We start from the raw sequence: 16,424 nt of genomic DNA on the forward strand, positions 1-16,424 counted from the left end.
CATGCCAATATTTGCTGCATGGGAGCTGTTTAAACAGGAGGTGCGGATATATCTATTGAAATTGCGTCTGTTAGGTCATTTTACAGGAAATTACAAGAGAGGACATTGCATAAGAGTTTGTATTACCTCTATGAATTAGAATGTGAGGCACCTGGAGTATATTTAGACGAAATTGCTAGGGTAAAGTGTGACTTACAAAAACAGGACGCTGCAAGATACATGGGGCGCCCGAGTTCCATCTCGTACAAATCGTGCATTGCACCCTGAAACCCCTACGCGACAAGCTCTATTTGATGAGCACCGTAATGCTACGGCCAAATTGATACCGGGAATGATGTCCAATGGCACCCTAGTAAAGAAAACGTGTGACAAATCTCTGTGTTTGTGAGCTATTACACGACACTGTTCAGTGACGCTTCTGCTACTTCTAATTCGGATCTACTAGCTAACTTTAAAGCTCTTATAACGCCTTTATCAGATGAAGACTGTGCTCTTATCAATGGCCCTTTCACGTTGGAAGAAATAGAGCACGCACTTGACCAATTACCCCTCTCCAAAACATTTGGCCCTGATGGCATATCGTGCGGGTTTTACAAAACTTTTAAACTTTTGCTGAGCCCTATCTTGCTGCAGATCTTCGCTTTAGGTTTCGATGTGGGGTTCCTTCCTCAGTCCTTTACTAGGAAACACACAGTCTTAATTCCAAAGAGTACGGATAAAGAAAAATTGCTCTCAGTCGATGGCTATAGGCCAATCACGTTGGCAAATGTGGACTACAAAATTTTTGCAAAAGTTCTATCGAATCGTTTACAGTATGCCATGACGGTTCTCATTGGCCCTCATCAGACGTGTGGCTTGAGTGGACACTCCATACAAAATAACATGCATATTGCACGTACAATTATCGAATATTACTTTGGCTTTTATGAGCAGCTTGCTCTACTCCAGATTGACCTTGCGAAGGCATTTGATCGTGTCGGCATTCGTTTCTATTTTCTCTTCTCGAGCGTGCAAATGATGAATGAACTGTACTGAAAGGGGTGCAACTTTGTTACGACAACTGTTCCACTCGCTTGATTGTTAACGGTGATCTCTCAAAGCCTGTGCCAATTCGATCGTCCGTGAAGCAGGGTTGACCTATGTCACTGCTGCTCTTTGCCCTCTACCTAGAACCACTTTGTTTGAGTGTACTGCAAAACCACAGTATCCATGGTTATGTTGCCTTCAGTAACAAAGTGAAAGGGCTTGCGTACGCCGACGATTTGGCGTTTTTCTGCACAGAAAAACCCAGCATTGACAAAATTATAACCATCATTGAGCTGTTTGGGATTGTATCTGGCGCTCAAATGAATAAGTCTAAGAGTTCGGATCTATGGTTCGGTTCATGGGGAGCAATGCCGACTTATTATGCTGGAATTGAATGGTCTCGTGTTCCCCCTAAATACCTTCGATTCCCCTTCATGCATTCAAGTTTAGTGGACGTTACCGGAAAGAGCGGGTCACGGCACTCAAAAGCTATGCTCAGACTTTTGTTCCGCACCGCCTATCAATTTTAGTCGAGCACAGGCATGTAACATGTTTCTGGCTACAAAACTTTATTTTTTTACAGGTACTCCATTGCGCGAGGAATTAAATCCACAGGTTTCACAGAACGTTTGCGACGCTCATATGGTCGTCCAGTTTTGAGCCTATGAGGCGCGATAACTTATTCAGGCCTGTTTGTGCTGGCGGACTAGGTTTGACACATATCTATATCAGACAGTTAGAAGCTCGTTGCTTCTTTTTCCGTAATAGCTCCCATCCAATTACCAGAGCATCCCTGCACACTAATCTAGTGAACCTTCTTCCAAACTTAGTGGTCTCTTGGTTTGGTTTTATGTGGTTTCATGAAAGAAATTTACGATTCAGTGCGTTTTCTGGCGGTTTGCTTTTCTTATGAGTACTTATTCTTTGTTTCACGGAAAAATATATACCATAATTTCATATCTATGTTGTTCCCGCCTCCCTTACATCGTTCACTCAATTCCAATAATATGGAGCATGATGTGTTAAAAAGGGTGCGCAAAATGCTGATCTCGCCTTCTACTGAAACATTTTTCTTTAAACTTCATACCAAGGTTTTGCCTTTTAAAGTGTGGCTTCAGAAAAAAATATTTTCGTTTTTTCTGTTAATTGCCGGTTATGTGATACACCTAAAACCATCGAACACTGGTTTATTGCCTGCAAAGATGCAATATTATTTTGGGACGTTCTGTAAAGAACATTGAAGAAAGGCTTTATTTTGAATTGCCACCATGTGCGTTATTTGATAACCACCAAACATGACCACGAATCCTTTGACATGATCTTCCTCCATGGACTGCACAGCCCATGGAAAACTCGTATGTTGGACCGGAATGCTGAACCTCTAATCTCCCCCGCTACTCATTTTGGTCAGATGGTACACCAGCTTAGAGACACTTACGAAGATAGTGACCATCAACCTGACTGGCTGCCATTTTTGATGTGTTGTCTTTACTTGCCACCGTTTTAGTGAAGTTGTGCTAAGTCGTATTTTAGTTGAGTGGTGTTGTGTTGTATGTTCCAATTGGACGTTTCGCCTACAGGCTGATTACTCTGTAAATAATGTTTATAACTCTACGCTGAATTTAAAAGCATGTAATAAACACCATGCTGAAAAAAAAAGAGTAGTGGTTAAGGTGCCCGTCTAAAGACCATGAGGGCCGAGGTTCGATTCCATAATTGGTAATAAAAGTTTTTTATTTTATTTATTATTTTCTATGTAGTCGTATTATTTTGTATTGTTTCATGCTTTTTCCACCCTGGCGACGCGTTTCTTTCCGGAAGCGAGGGCCGTCAACCATACAGGCCATTCCGCGCTGTTTCATTCCGGACTTTCCAAGGCAGTACAGGAATTTCCTGAAACAGCCAACAATCCTGTATCCCAGATTCTGTACAGTAAACCTGTATGAGATTTCCTGTACAAAAGTTATAAGGATTTTTCAGTAGGGTCCTGTTTAGACGGTTGGGATTACTTGGCACGAGTTCTCGTATTATGTCACACCAGCCGGACCATGATGATTAGTTTGTGCGTGTGACAACGCTCAAATGCCCCCTGATCTTCCCAAAGACCCTTTTCCTTTTTACAGGGTGGCACGAGTCATAACTTCCCGCAAAATTACTGCCCCAGTCAAGGAGAGCAAAAGGCTATGATGGAAGTTTGTTAGCTTGTTGGCATATCATATTATGTTCGTAAATCATTATAGTTAGTAAACTGGGGCCGAAATATGTGGGAGGAACATATAAACTGGGTTAAACCCCTTTACTGGATTGCTCGTGTCCCTCCCACCTAGTCATGTCCCTGTTGGCAAGGTACAGTTTTTCTAACAAAAGGAAGACGATTGCTTGAAACGTAGTCCTTAAGGGCTAAAATTGTTATAAAAGAGAGCAAAATATATAGTGTCATATTCGTAGCAATGAGAGCTGGTGCGTCAAAATTGTTGCAAACAGACCGCGCCTACTCAGTGGTAAAAAAGGGGGATTTTGTGTAAAACTGCGAAACAAGGCAGTAAAGCGTGCAATGCCCACTGTATGCAGACATTGAAGAAAACAATGAGTAAACACTGGCACAACGGGGCCACAAATCGGCGAAAACATAACTCGGTGGTGCATATTATTTTACACGGGTGATAAGAGGACGTTTCCGGTAACAAAAAACTAAATTGATGGCCCCTACGGTTTCCACGTGTGAATGTACGTAATAGTTTTTTGAACACTCAGAAGGGTAAAAAGGCAGGACATCTATGAAGTCTCTTAAGTGGTGCATGTGAGAAATGGCACAACAATTAAGGCGAAAGCCTTTAATGACTCATCACTGTCGTCAGCAAAAGTGTCACGCTTTAGCGGTTGCTGTGGTACTTAAAAAATAACTAATAAACTTTGTCTCCTACCGGGGAATCGAATCTCCATCCCTTGGATCGCCTGCCCAGCGTGTTACCACAACGCTCTTCATAATTACCCTTGTCTGCAGTGAGAATTAAGCTTCGATTGAGGAGGTATGATCTGGATCTAAATTTCATTAGAATATGCTGTGGAAGTGAGGAATCGATTTCAAGAATTAGATCTAGAAGACAGAGAGCCCGAAGAGATGTGGACCGATGTTCGTGATATAATACAAGAAGCTACTAAGGTAGTTCCAAAGCAAAAGAAATGCAAGAAAGAAAACTGGTTATCTGAAGAGGCTTTGCAAATAGCTGAGGAAAGGAGGATGGCAAAAGTTATGGGGGAAAGTTAAAGATACAAGGTTCTCAATGCGGATTTTCAGAAAATAGCAAGGAGAGATAAGAATGCCTTCCTTAACATACAGTCCCAAGCAGTTGAGGACAACAGCCAATTAAGGAACACAAGAGCTCTGTATAAGACAATCAAAGATATCAAAGGAAGCTTCTGTGATAAGCTGGGCGTGATAAAGGACAAACGAGGCAAGGACCTCACTGAAGTCTCAGAGATAAAGAAGAGGTGGCAGGAATACACAGAAGAACTGTACAAGAAGGTCCCGAAAGTGCAAACCCAACATAAGACAGTTGTGATTACTGATCTCGAGCCGGGTATCCTGAAGAGTGAAGTTGAGTGGGCCATAGCCAGCCTTGCTAAGAACAAAGCTAGCGGAATTGATGGTATTCCAGCTGAGTTGCTTCAAAACCTCAACCATGACGCTGCTAACATTCTGCATACATTATGTCAGAAGATTTGGACAACCGAGCAGTGGCCACAGGATTGGAGGAGGTCAGTTTACATCCCCATCCCAAAGAAAGGCAGTGCAAAGATTGTTCCAACTATCGCACGATCGCGCTTATTTCGCATGCTAGCAAGGTGATTTTGAAAATCCTCCAAGGTAGGCTGCAGCAGTATGTGGATCGGGAGCTTCCGGACGTGCAAGCTGGGTTTCACAAGGGCAGAGGAACTAGAGACCAGATTGCCAACCTTCGCAGAAAAGTGGAAAAAGCAAGAGATTTCCAGAAACCCATGCACTTCTGCTTTATTGATTATGCAAAAGCGTTTGACTGCGTATATCACAGCAGATTGTGGCAAGCTCTCCAAGAGATGGGAGTTGCAAGTCACCTCATCTGTCTCCTCAGGAACCTGTATGAAGGGCAAGAGGCCACAGTCAGAACTGGGCATGGTCTTACTGATTGGTTTCCGATCGAGAAAGAAGTGAGGCAAGGCTGCATACTGTCGCCCTGCCTATTTAACATATATGCAGAGTGCATCATGAGGAAGGGCGGTCTGGACGAGTCTTCAGCTGGCGTGAAGATTGCTGGAAAACGTATCAACAACCTTAGATATGCGGATGATACCACTTTAATGGCAGAAAGTGAAGTGGAACTCAAAGGACTTCTGATGCGCGTACAAGAAGAGAGTGAGAAGTTTGGGCTTAAAGTGAACATTAAAAAGACAAAGATCATGGCGTCTTGCCCTATCAAGTCCTGGAGCATCAAGGGGCAAGAAGTGGAATCTGTGACAGATTTTCTCTTCTTGAGCTCCAAGATTACCCCGGAAGGAGACTGCAGCCATGAAATTAGGAAACGCCTGCTTCTGGGAAAGAAAGCCATGGCTAGCCTTGACCGCCTAGTGAAGAGCAGAGACATTACACTGCCAACAAAGATCCGTATAACTCGTTTCAACAGCATGTTAAAACACCTGAGTCACACACTTTTTTCCATTCTTCCTCCTTACTCCATCAAAATGCAGGCGCTGAAACAGAAACCAAATGTGAGTGCTTATGCTAAGCGTTTTTCTGTATTTATATCAACTACATCAACACCCGGTGACGTAACTGAAAGGGGCAGGGAGACCGATAAAATTGCATAAACCTGTGCGAGTTAGTAGTCAGAAATTACAGCAATAGAGTCTGAAACAAGGTTCTAAATTTCCATAGTTCTAGACAGGCAACGAAAAACAATCCTGTAAATACAGGGGCGAAAATATGACACACCAATTTTCAAACATTGACTATAGCACGATGACAGCACTCTGGCTAACTAAAAATACGACAATAAAAAATACAACTGGTCCTTCCGGAGAGAGTTAGAGTGATAGATTATGCTATATATTGTCAAGTGGAAGCATAATGCAAGGCAAAGCAAAATGATGCAGCTCGAGATGATTTCTTGTAGATACGCTTGCACTGTATGTGTATTTCAACAGTCCAAAATGAGTGGCCAGATTGCACACTGATTCGAGATTGCTGGAAAGCTGTCTAAGCAGTTTCCTAAAATTAAGAGGGTGTTTAAGACTTACCAATGCTTTGTAGAGTCAGTTTCATAGGAACTGTTGCACAAGAAAGGAATATAGACAGTCTAGCATGCAATGGGTTTTTAACCAAAGTATTTATGCACACGCATATGAAAATACGGATGTATGATAGGGTAAAACATACAATAGCTAGCAAGCACTTATTATTAGGAAGATTGTTTATGTAGGAGCTCACAGTTAAAACCGCTAGGAACCAAAGCAAACTGCGAAGTATGAGTGAAAATCCGGATAACGTTTCAGCATTGCATGTTTTGATTGGTGACAAGTGTAACTCGCCTACTCAATACTCGATGCAACCTTTCTACAGACATAAATAGCCACTTGCCTATAGAGCTTATTCACGTGACGTCATTTCTGCTTTACTGGCAACCATGGCACGAACAACCTAACATCAAAGAGAGAGAAAGAAAGAGAGAGAGGGCCCACGGCGAATCAGGGTACAGCGGTGGTGAAATCCGAGCTCTGGTTGGACAGCGTTCCAAACGGCGTCTCATGTGTCCGACAAATGAACGGCGCGCAGCAGGGAGGTCGCAGGGAGGGAGCAGGGAGGAGGAGGAGTTTTGAAAAGCCCAATGCTATGGCGTATCCTCAATACAGGGTTGCCACAACGGCCGCCTGCTAAACCTGATAGTGAATAGGGTCTATACACGACGTCCACATCTATGAAAAAATGCTTCATACTGCTTCCAAGTTTATTTGGAGTCGACGTTTTGGCAGGAGCACTGCCTTTCTCAAGACTGAGGGTACATGATTCTTGTTCGTCTTCTTATAGTGTTGGCAAGAGGAGATACAAACATAATATGGGCACATATAGGTGAACCAGCTGGGCACGCACAACACACACATACACACACAGGTGCGGAGAGCAGGCTAGTCCCAAAGGCTCATCCACCCAAGGCAACGGCTGCCGGGAGTCATCTGTATAGAATACAGGCAGCCGCTGAACAACCTCGGGAAAAAAAATCACAGGTGGGGGAACGTGTTTGCTGCAGATGGTGAGAAATCTTTTTCCGTTCTCACTAAAAGATGGTAGCGCCAAGCGTGAAGGAGGTTTTTGGGGGAAGTGGTCAACTATCAATGGTCAAGGCCTTGTTTTTGAAGATTTGTTCTTTTTCTCTGCTGCGTCTGTTACCCTCCCCACCCTTGCTCCGACCCGCGGCCCGACAGGATGAAAAAAAACGCGACAACCAGGTGGACATTGCTGGTTAGAAGAACGTGACATCTACGAGTAGAGTTCGAGCCTGCTTAGAGCGGTAAGCAACTCGCGACGAGAGATGAACATCAAAGAAAGAAAAGAAAAAAAAATATGTGGGACAGTAGAATGCTGAAATACTTTGAGGTTTTCGCTAAAAGGTGCGAGCGCCAAGCATGAAGAAGGTTTTTACGAGAAGTGGGATGTGGAGGGTATCAAAGAAGCGGGGTAAAAAAAGGGGCGGAAAGGGGGAAAAACCCCGAGGAAAACTGTCCTCACATGTACCGTACATTAGTGCCGTCCAGAACGACGTAATCAGAGCTTATAAGGACTAGAGACCAGGGAAGTAAAACCTTTCCAAAAAGGAACGTGACGCATTGAAGGCGCTTAGCAGACGGAAAGATGTGGTCATCAAACCGGCAGATAAAAGAGGCGGCATATTGGTCATGGACAATGACCAATATATTGCCGCGAAACTTCAAAACTGTATTTGTTGTTGTTTAACAGCCGCCGGCATTCAGACTTATCACTCTGATTCTGGACCGCGTATCAGTTCCGTAATCTTTGTTTGTTTGCGATATTTATCATCGTTCACGTTAAGCAATGGCCTCCTAGTGAAGAACTTCGCAGCCAACAATACCGCGCAGCTTCTTGTAGTGCCTAAAAACCTCCGGCAGGAAATTCTGCAGGCGTTGCACGATGAGCCCACAGCAGGCCACCTCGGATTTGCGCGCACGTTGCATCGAATCCAGGAGAAGTACTACTGGCCGCGACTGCCTGCCGAAGTTGCCCACTACGTGAAGACGTGTCGTGAGTGCCAACGACGCAAGACGCCGCCGATCAGACCAGCAGGACTACTAAACCCGATTCCGCCCCCAGTTCTTGCTTTGGTTCCTAGCGGTTTTAACTGTGAGCTCCTACATAAACAATCTTCCTAATAATAAGTGCTTGCTAGCTATTGTATGTTTTACCCTATCATACATCCGTATTTTCATATGCGTGTACATAAATACTTTGGTTAGAAACCCATTGCATGCTAGACTGTCTATATTCCATTCTTGTGCAACAGTTCCTATGAAACTGACTCTACAAAGCATTGGTAAGTCTTAAACACCCTCTTAATTTTAGGAAACTGCTCAGACAGCTTTCCAGCAATCTCGAATCAGTGTGCAATCTGGCCACTCATTTTGGACTGTTGAAATACACATACAGTGCAAGCGTATCTACAAGAAATCATCTCGAGCTGCCTCATTTTGCTTTGCCTTGCATTATGCTTCCACTTGACAATATATAGCATAATCTATCACTCTAACTCTCTCCGGAAGGACCAGTTGTATTTTTTATTGTCGTATTTTTAGTTAGCCAGAGTGCTGTCATCGTGCTATAGTCAATGTTTGAAAATTGGTGTGTCATATTTTCGCCCCTGTATTTACAGGATTGTTTTTCGTTGCCTGTCTAGAACTATGGAAATGTAGAACCTTGTTTCAGACTCTATTGCTGTAATTTCTGACTACTAACTCGCACAGGTTTATGCAATTTTATCGGTCTCCCTGCCCCTTTCAGTTACGTCACCGGGTGTTGATGTAGTTGATATAAATACAGAAAAACGCTTAGCATAAGCACTCACATTTGGTTTCTGTTTCAGCGCCTGCATTTTGATGGAGTAAGGAGGAAGAATGGAAAAAAGTGTGTGACTCAGGTGTTTTAACATGCTGTTGAAACGAGTTATACGGATCTTTGTTGGCAGTGTAATGTCTCTGCTCTTCACTAGGCGGTCAAGGCTAGCCATGGCTTTCTTTCCCAGAAGCAGGCGTTTCCTAATTTCATGGCTGCAGTCTCCTTCCGGGGTAATCTTGGAGCTCAAGAAGAGAAAATCTGTCACAGATTCCACTTCTTGCCCCTTGATGCTCTAGGACTTGATAGGGCAAGACGCCATGATCTTTGTCTTTTTATTGTTCGGTTTAAGCCCAAACTTCTCACTCGCTTCTTTTACGCGCATCAGAAGTCTCTTGAGTTCCACTTCACTTTCTGCCATTAAAGTGGTATCGTCCGCATATCTGAGGTTGTTGATACGTTTTCCAGCATCTTCACTCCAGCTGAAGACTCGTACAGACCGGCCTTCCTCGTGATGCACTCAGCATATAGGTTAAATTGGCAGGGCGACAGTATGCAGCCTTGTCTCACTCCTTTCTTAATCGGAAACCAATCAGTAAGACCATGCCCAGTTCTTACTGTGGCCTCTTGCCCTCCATACAGGTTCCTGAGGAGACAGATGAGGTGAATTGGAACTCCCATCTCTTGGAGAACTTGCCACAATCTGCTGTGATCTACGCAGTCAAACGCTTTCGCATAATCAATAAAGCAGAAGTAGGTGGGTTTCTGGAAATCTCTTGCTTTTTCCACTTTTCTGCGAAGGTTGGCAATCTGGTCTCTAGTTCCTCTGCCCTTGTGACACCCAGCTTGCACGTCCGGGAGCTCTCGATCCACATACTGCTGCAGCCTACCTTGCAGGATTTTCAACATCACCTTGCTAGCATGCGAAATAAGCGCGATCGTGCGGTAGTTGGAACAATCTTTGGCACTTCCTTTTTTTGGGATGGGAATGTAAACTGACCTCCTCCAATCTTGTGGCCACTGCAGGGTTGTCCAAATTTGCTGCCATCATGAATACTTTAACAGCGTCGTCATGGTTAAGGTTTCGAAGCAACTCAGCTGGAATGCCATCAATGCCGCTAGCTTTGTTCTTAGCAAGGCTGGCTAAGGCCCATTCTACTTCACTATTCAGGATGCCCGGCTCGACTGTGCGGACTGTTGCTTACGCTGTGATGCCGACGTTGAGCCATTTATCGGAGTCCGGTAGTGTATATAGATGGTATACCGTCAACCTGACGAGACTGAGGCCTAGTTGAACTTGGGTCCAGTCTTTCACGGCTTGGACTGACTGAGATTGCTTTTGCCGCTTGTATTCACAGATTTCCCGCTTCGCGCCTAAGTTCAGCTCCATTCGTTTGCGCTTAACTCCAACTATGCCAAAAGTCAGACTAAAGTCGAGAGTTACAGGCTCCTGCTTCTTTGCACTCACTTTCCCTAGTTAAACTTCTTGATTTTCCATTCTTCTGATTCTCTTTCTTGCTTTGTACTGTTTTTGTAAGGAAGCGAGGGAGTCTAGTTGGCAGGCTACTATACAGAGGGCTATCAAACAGCCCTTTCCTGTGCCGTTTGTATGTGTTCCTATGAAACAAACACTGTAAGCTGAAGTACAGTTTAAAACGACGGCTAGCCGACTACGAAGAGCTCAAACCTTGTCAAGGCCGCATCGTTGACTCAAGGCGAAGCCGACATGCGGATCGCTGTGGTGCAAAATGTGGTAGTTCGGCAGCGCAACAGTGACGAAAACCAGGAGCATGAGAAGGACAGGCGTCCAGGACGGGACGCCCGGTCCTGTTTGCGTGGTCGTCGCGTTTCTTTTGTCGCTCTACTTCCTTAGTGTGTCTTTACCCTGACCGAAACGGCTTCATAGAACATGCTTTGTGTTCTGGGCTAGAAAAACTTCAGTTCCCACCCCCAATTTCGGCGCTTGTCTATCTTCTTATCGTTTCTTTCTTACGTTTTTACCGGCTTCTCTTCTGTTCACGTTCAGCAGAATTTATTGCAACCACATGTTGCTGTTTTCCCGACTCCGGCCACTAGTTGCGGCGCTGCCGCTGCACCCATAAATCTCCCGGTTGCCTCATTTTGGGGTCTTTCTCAGTCAGCTGACCTTCGGTTTGCTGTGTACAATCCCTGTCAACCACACAACCTTTCTCCTCCTCTTCCCTTCCTTTCCGCTCTTGCCCCCCCCCCCCCGTCCCCCTTCCCTCCTAAAACGACGACACGCCCGATTTGGTTCTTTCCAACTCCACAGGACTCGTTCAGGCATCCTACCGTATCGGCTGTCGCATTGGTTCCCGGCATGCGCACCCTTCATAAACTTGCGTTCAGACTCCCCTGCTTTTTTCAAACAATGTCCATATTAACGAGACAAAAATACATGGGCCGAATAGGCTGTGTGCATTCATCCCATCTACATTGTTCAGAGAGCGAGTTTCTATATTAACGTGACATAAAAACTTTGAAAAATCTTCGGCCCTAGAAAAATTGTCCATTATTCGGGTCCTCCATATAAACGGATGTCATATTAACGGGGCACAAGTTTTCCATAACAGCCACTCATGAAATGACTTGTGAAGACTAAATCCCCAACAAAACAAAAAAAAGAGGAAAAGACAGGAAAACACCAATTAATCATAAAACTAAGCCAACGCCGAATAAACCTTCAGAAAATTTCTAAGAGGAATGCTGTTTATGTTATGAGGTCCAAACCTGCCACTCCTGGGGGTTAGTTTATAATTCTGTGATCCCGTGGCGTATTGCAAGAATTGGCGAAATTGCTTCTTTGAACACCACGCTTACATTAAAAAATTACAACTGTCGGAACTGCTAGGAAAAAGGGTTTCATTTCATTTCATTTCATTTTATTACCCTCAAGCGCATACGCATTACAGAGGGGAGTGGTACATCATATATGATAGAAAGCATAGAACACTAAATGAACAAAATATAACAAAGGCTAAACGAACAAGGGAATACAGAACAACGAAAACAATCTTACAATAAAGAAAGTTATACAAGCGGAATAAATTGAAAACAATCATAAGCGGTGAGAGAACAGCATTATACAGCGAAAAGAACAACAGCACTGGGAGCAAACAAGCATGAAAAACTAAAAACGGAAATAAGATAATAGTCAGGGGGGAAAAAAGTGTCACGGATCAGCTTCAAGATATTGCATCAGTGATGAGTGAAATGAATCGTGATCTTGGATTAATGCGATATCGGGCGGAAGGCGATTCCACTCTACTGACGTACGAGGTAGAAAGGAATGAAAAAGGGCATTAGTATTGCAAGTTATGACATTTACTTTGTAAGCATGATCAACGCGGGAGGAGCGATACGATGGCTGCGAAATGAAAGTATGCCTCAATTCGTTATGATGATAAATTTTGTGAAAAAGGCTAAGACGTGAAATTTTCCTTCTAAGCTCGAGAGATGGCAAAGATAACGTTAGTTTCATTGAAGTTATGCTGCTAGTGCGACTGTAATTGGAAAGAATGAAACGCGCTGAATTATTTTGAACCATCTCAAGTGAGGATTTCAAGTTCGTGAAACCGGGATCCCAGATTGCAGAAGCATATTCAATCTTTGAACGTACCAATGCTTTGTACATAGTCATTTTAGTCGAAACAGGTGCCTTCGAAAAGTTACGGCGCAAATACCCAAGCATGCGGTTACTGTTGTTAATAATGTAATCAATATGTTGCTTCCAGCCGAGGTCATTAGTAATATGCACACCCAAATATTTGTACGAAGTTACAGTATCTAAAGGAGTGTTATTCAATACATAGCAAGCAGGGGGGAAATTACTGCGCGACACTCGCATAGCTTTACATTTTTTAACATTTAGGTCCATACACCATGTGCTGCACCATTTAGTTATATTATTGAGGTCAGATTGTATAGCAGAAACATCGGCGGGTTCAGCAAGCTCGCGATAAATAACACAGTCATCGGCAAATAAGTGAATATGGGAAGTCACACAGTTAGGAAGGTCATTAATATAAACTAAAAAAAGAAGAGGGCCCAAAACGGACCCTTGTGGTACACCTGACGTAACAGGTGTTGACGGTGAATTATTGTTGTTAGCAAAGACATGCTGTGATCGACCGATGAGGAAAACTTCGACCCAGGTAAGAAGATGTCTGTCAATATTAAGACACTCGAGTTTAAGTAGTAAAAGATGATGGTTTATTTTGTCAAAGGCTAGAAAAATCCAAGAAGATACAATCAGCCAAGGAACGGTTGTCAATAAGGGTTAGCATGGAGTTTGTGAAACAAAGTAGCTGTGTCTCGCATGAGTATGATTTCCTGAAGCCATGTTGCGCTGGATTGAAAAAAAGGTTCGAGTCAAGAAAACTAGCTAGGTGTGAGCAAATGACATGTTCAAGAATTTTACATGGTATGCTAGTAAGAGATATGGGGCGATAATTAAGGGGAGATTGCTTGTTACCGGATTTATGAAGTGGAATCACCTTCCCCTGCTTCCAATGTACAGGAATAGCGCCAGTATCTAAAGATTGTTGAAATAATTTTGCCAAAAGGACAGAGGAGTACATGTTTGTTTCTTTAAGGAATCTTGCATTTATATTGTCAACACCTGAGGAACATGAAGGTTTTAGTGTTTCAATTAGCTTTGCAATCCCGTCGGCATCTATTGATATTGGATGCGTAATCGTATAGCCCGAAAACGAATGTGTAGGCAATTGAAGATTAGTTGCAGATGAAAAGTTCAGTGTGAACATATTGTTTAAAATCGATGCGCACTCCTTGCTAGGCACAGGTAAGTCGTTCTGGTCAAGTAAAGAAATCTCTGAGTTGCTCTGGGAGTTAGTTACGATGTTCCAAAATTTGCTAGGGTTATTAGTGAGCAAGGATGGTAGAGTGTATTTCAAAAAAGTAGATTTTGCAGAAGCGACAGCTTGAGAGTAGGTGTGAGATGCATTAGTGTATGCTTGCCAGCGTGACGCAGTCTGCTGCAGTTTTGCTGCCCGAAATAAGCGTTTTTTTTCTGTTCGACAGTCGATTTAAGTACGGATTTTACCATGGCGAATGTCTATGTACTGTTAGTATTTTCTTGGGAATGTAAGCCTCACTTAGATATGAAATTTTATTGACGAACAGGTCCCAGTTCTCTTGGACAGAACGATGTTCAAAACCACTAAGATAGTTGTCAAGGAAGAGCGAAAGTTCTCTATTTATCTCTTCAAAGTTTGCCTTTTTGTAATCAAATATAATCTTGCGTTTTTTCGTAGCTGAAGACGCGGTAAAGTTTAGGTCGAAATGAAGTAAAGAATAATCCCTGAGTCCCGGCATGAAAATTATTGGGCCTATCATATCAAGGTTAGTGGTGAGGATCAGGTCAAGAATGTTAGCAGAACTGCCGATAACACGCGTTGGGCTATCAACAACCTGATCAAAATTGAAAAGGGAGCACATATCGAGAAAAGCTTGACAATTCGAAGAATATGGTGTGCAGGTAGGCGGTGTCGATGTCCAGTTTATTGATGGATAATTGAAATCGCCTAGAAGAAATACCGGGGATGCTGGATAACGAAGGACGACGGTGTTACCCGGTCATGCAATTCATTCACGAATGTGATGTCTGCATTAGGTGGACGATAACAGACGCCAATGATGTGTACTCTGTTGTTTAAAATGACGCCGCACCAGACAGATTCTATGTTGCATGAAACATTAATTCTGAACGATGATAGGTTAGTATAGACTACGAGCAGGGTTCCACCCCCTTGTCTTCCATCTCTGTCACAACGATAGACATTGAAAGGCTTGGCGTGAGTAAAAATTTCGCTGTCGCTTACACGAGCACTTAACCAAGTTTCAGTGAGCGCCACCAGGTCGGCATCGCACGGATAGCTGCGATGATATCATCTCTTTTGCCTAAAATGCTCCGGATATTAGTATAAAGGACTGATATAGGGCGCCGATGACCACTACCCCTGGCTTAGTATTATGAAACATTACGCGTGGGACTTGAATTCGAAATGTCTCCCATCGCGCATGCGCGAGCAGCATTGGATGTAGAGGGTCGAGCGCGTGCAGATGAATCATCGGATGGGCTGCTACGAGAAGGAGAATGATAACGCAGCCGGGGCAGCTCAATGAAACTGTCTGTTCTGGGGTCATAAACATATTGCCTTTTATTTACAGTTGGTTTGTCGTAGCGAAGCCTAAAGGATGGTCAACCAGGCAAAGATTTTGCGAAAGCAGTTAACCTTTTGCGAGCGAGCCTAGTTGCTGCGCAGTAGTCTTCAGAAACTGAAATGTCATTTGTTTTCAGCTCATCACGATGTGACATCATTTCTTCTTTCGCTTTAAAGTGCGAAAATTTTATCATCACTGGTCGGCATTTTTCTTGAACAAAAGGGCCACCAAGGCGGTGGGCTCGTTCTATTTTGTCTGGTTTAAATTCTGACCCAAAACTGGATGAAAGCAAACTAATAATGTTTTTTTCTGTGTCATTCCACGTTTCATTGCTATCGGGGACGCCATAAAATATTAAATTATTTCTGCGAGATCTGTCTTCCAGATGATTGATGCGGGAAAGAAGCTCATTATTCTGTTGCGTCAAGTCATTAATGGTGTCGTTTGTTAACAGAAGTTCTCCTTCGAGACTACTAACCATGCTGACTTTTGTTTCAACAGAAGCGAGTCGAGTATCAATATTAGACAGCCGCTTTGCTAAACATTCCTGATTGGCTTTTACGTCATTAACAGCCTGCGTCAACATGGCTTGGGCCTCCGCTGACGCCTCACAGGCGGTTTTAATAAAGGACAACGCAGCCATGACTTCATTATGACGATGGGCGCACGACGTGCCGTCTTCATCAGCTACTTGGGTCTGCCGCTCTGTAGTTTGCTTGCGATTAGGCCCGGGGTTTAGCTCAACGTCACCCGAACATAGCAACAACATAAGCAACACCTCCTTGCAGTCACAACACACGTCATAGAGCCCTTGTGGGCACGGAAGCAGCAGTAAAAACGATTTGATGTTTTCCTAGCATGTAGAGAACACGATTGACCAACCTGGATAACGTGAAGACGACGATCGTTAGCCATGTGCTCTATCGTGCTGCTTCCATGCCCACTGACGTGTCGCGGCTGGCTGTTGGCTTTTAAGGCAGGCGTGGATGATGTTCCTGTTGATGCGGCTGAACCGATGAACAAGGATTCCGATCCAACGAAGGCAGCGCCTGGGTTCGAAGAAAGGTCGCACACCTGAACACGGCATGGCTGCAGGCAG

The sequence above is a fragment of the Amblyomma maculatum genome, chromosome 10, assembly GCF_055883805.1.
Source record: "Amblyomma maculatum isolate TAMU_Amacu chromosome 10, ASM5588380v1, whole genome shotgun sequence".
Classification (NCBI taxonomy): Eukaryota; Metazoa; Arthropoda; class Arachnida; order Ixodida; family Ixodidae; genus Amblyomma; species Amblyomma maculatum.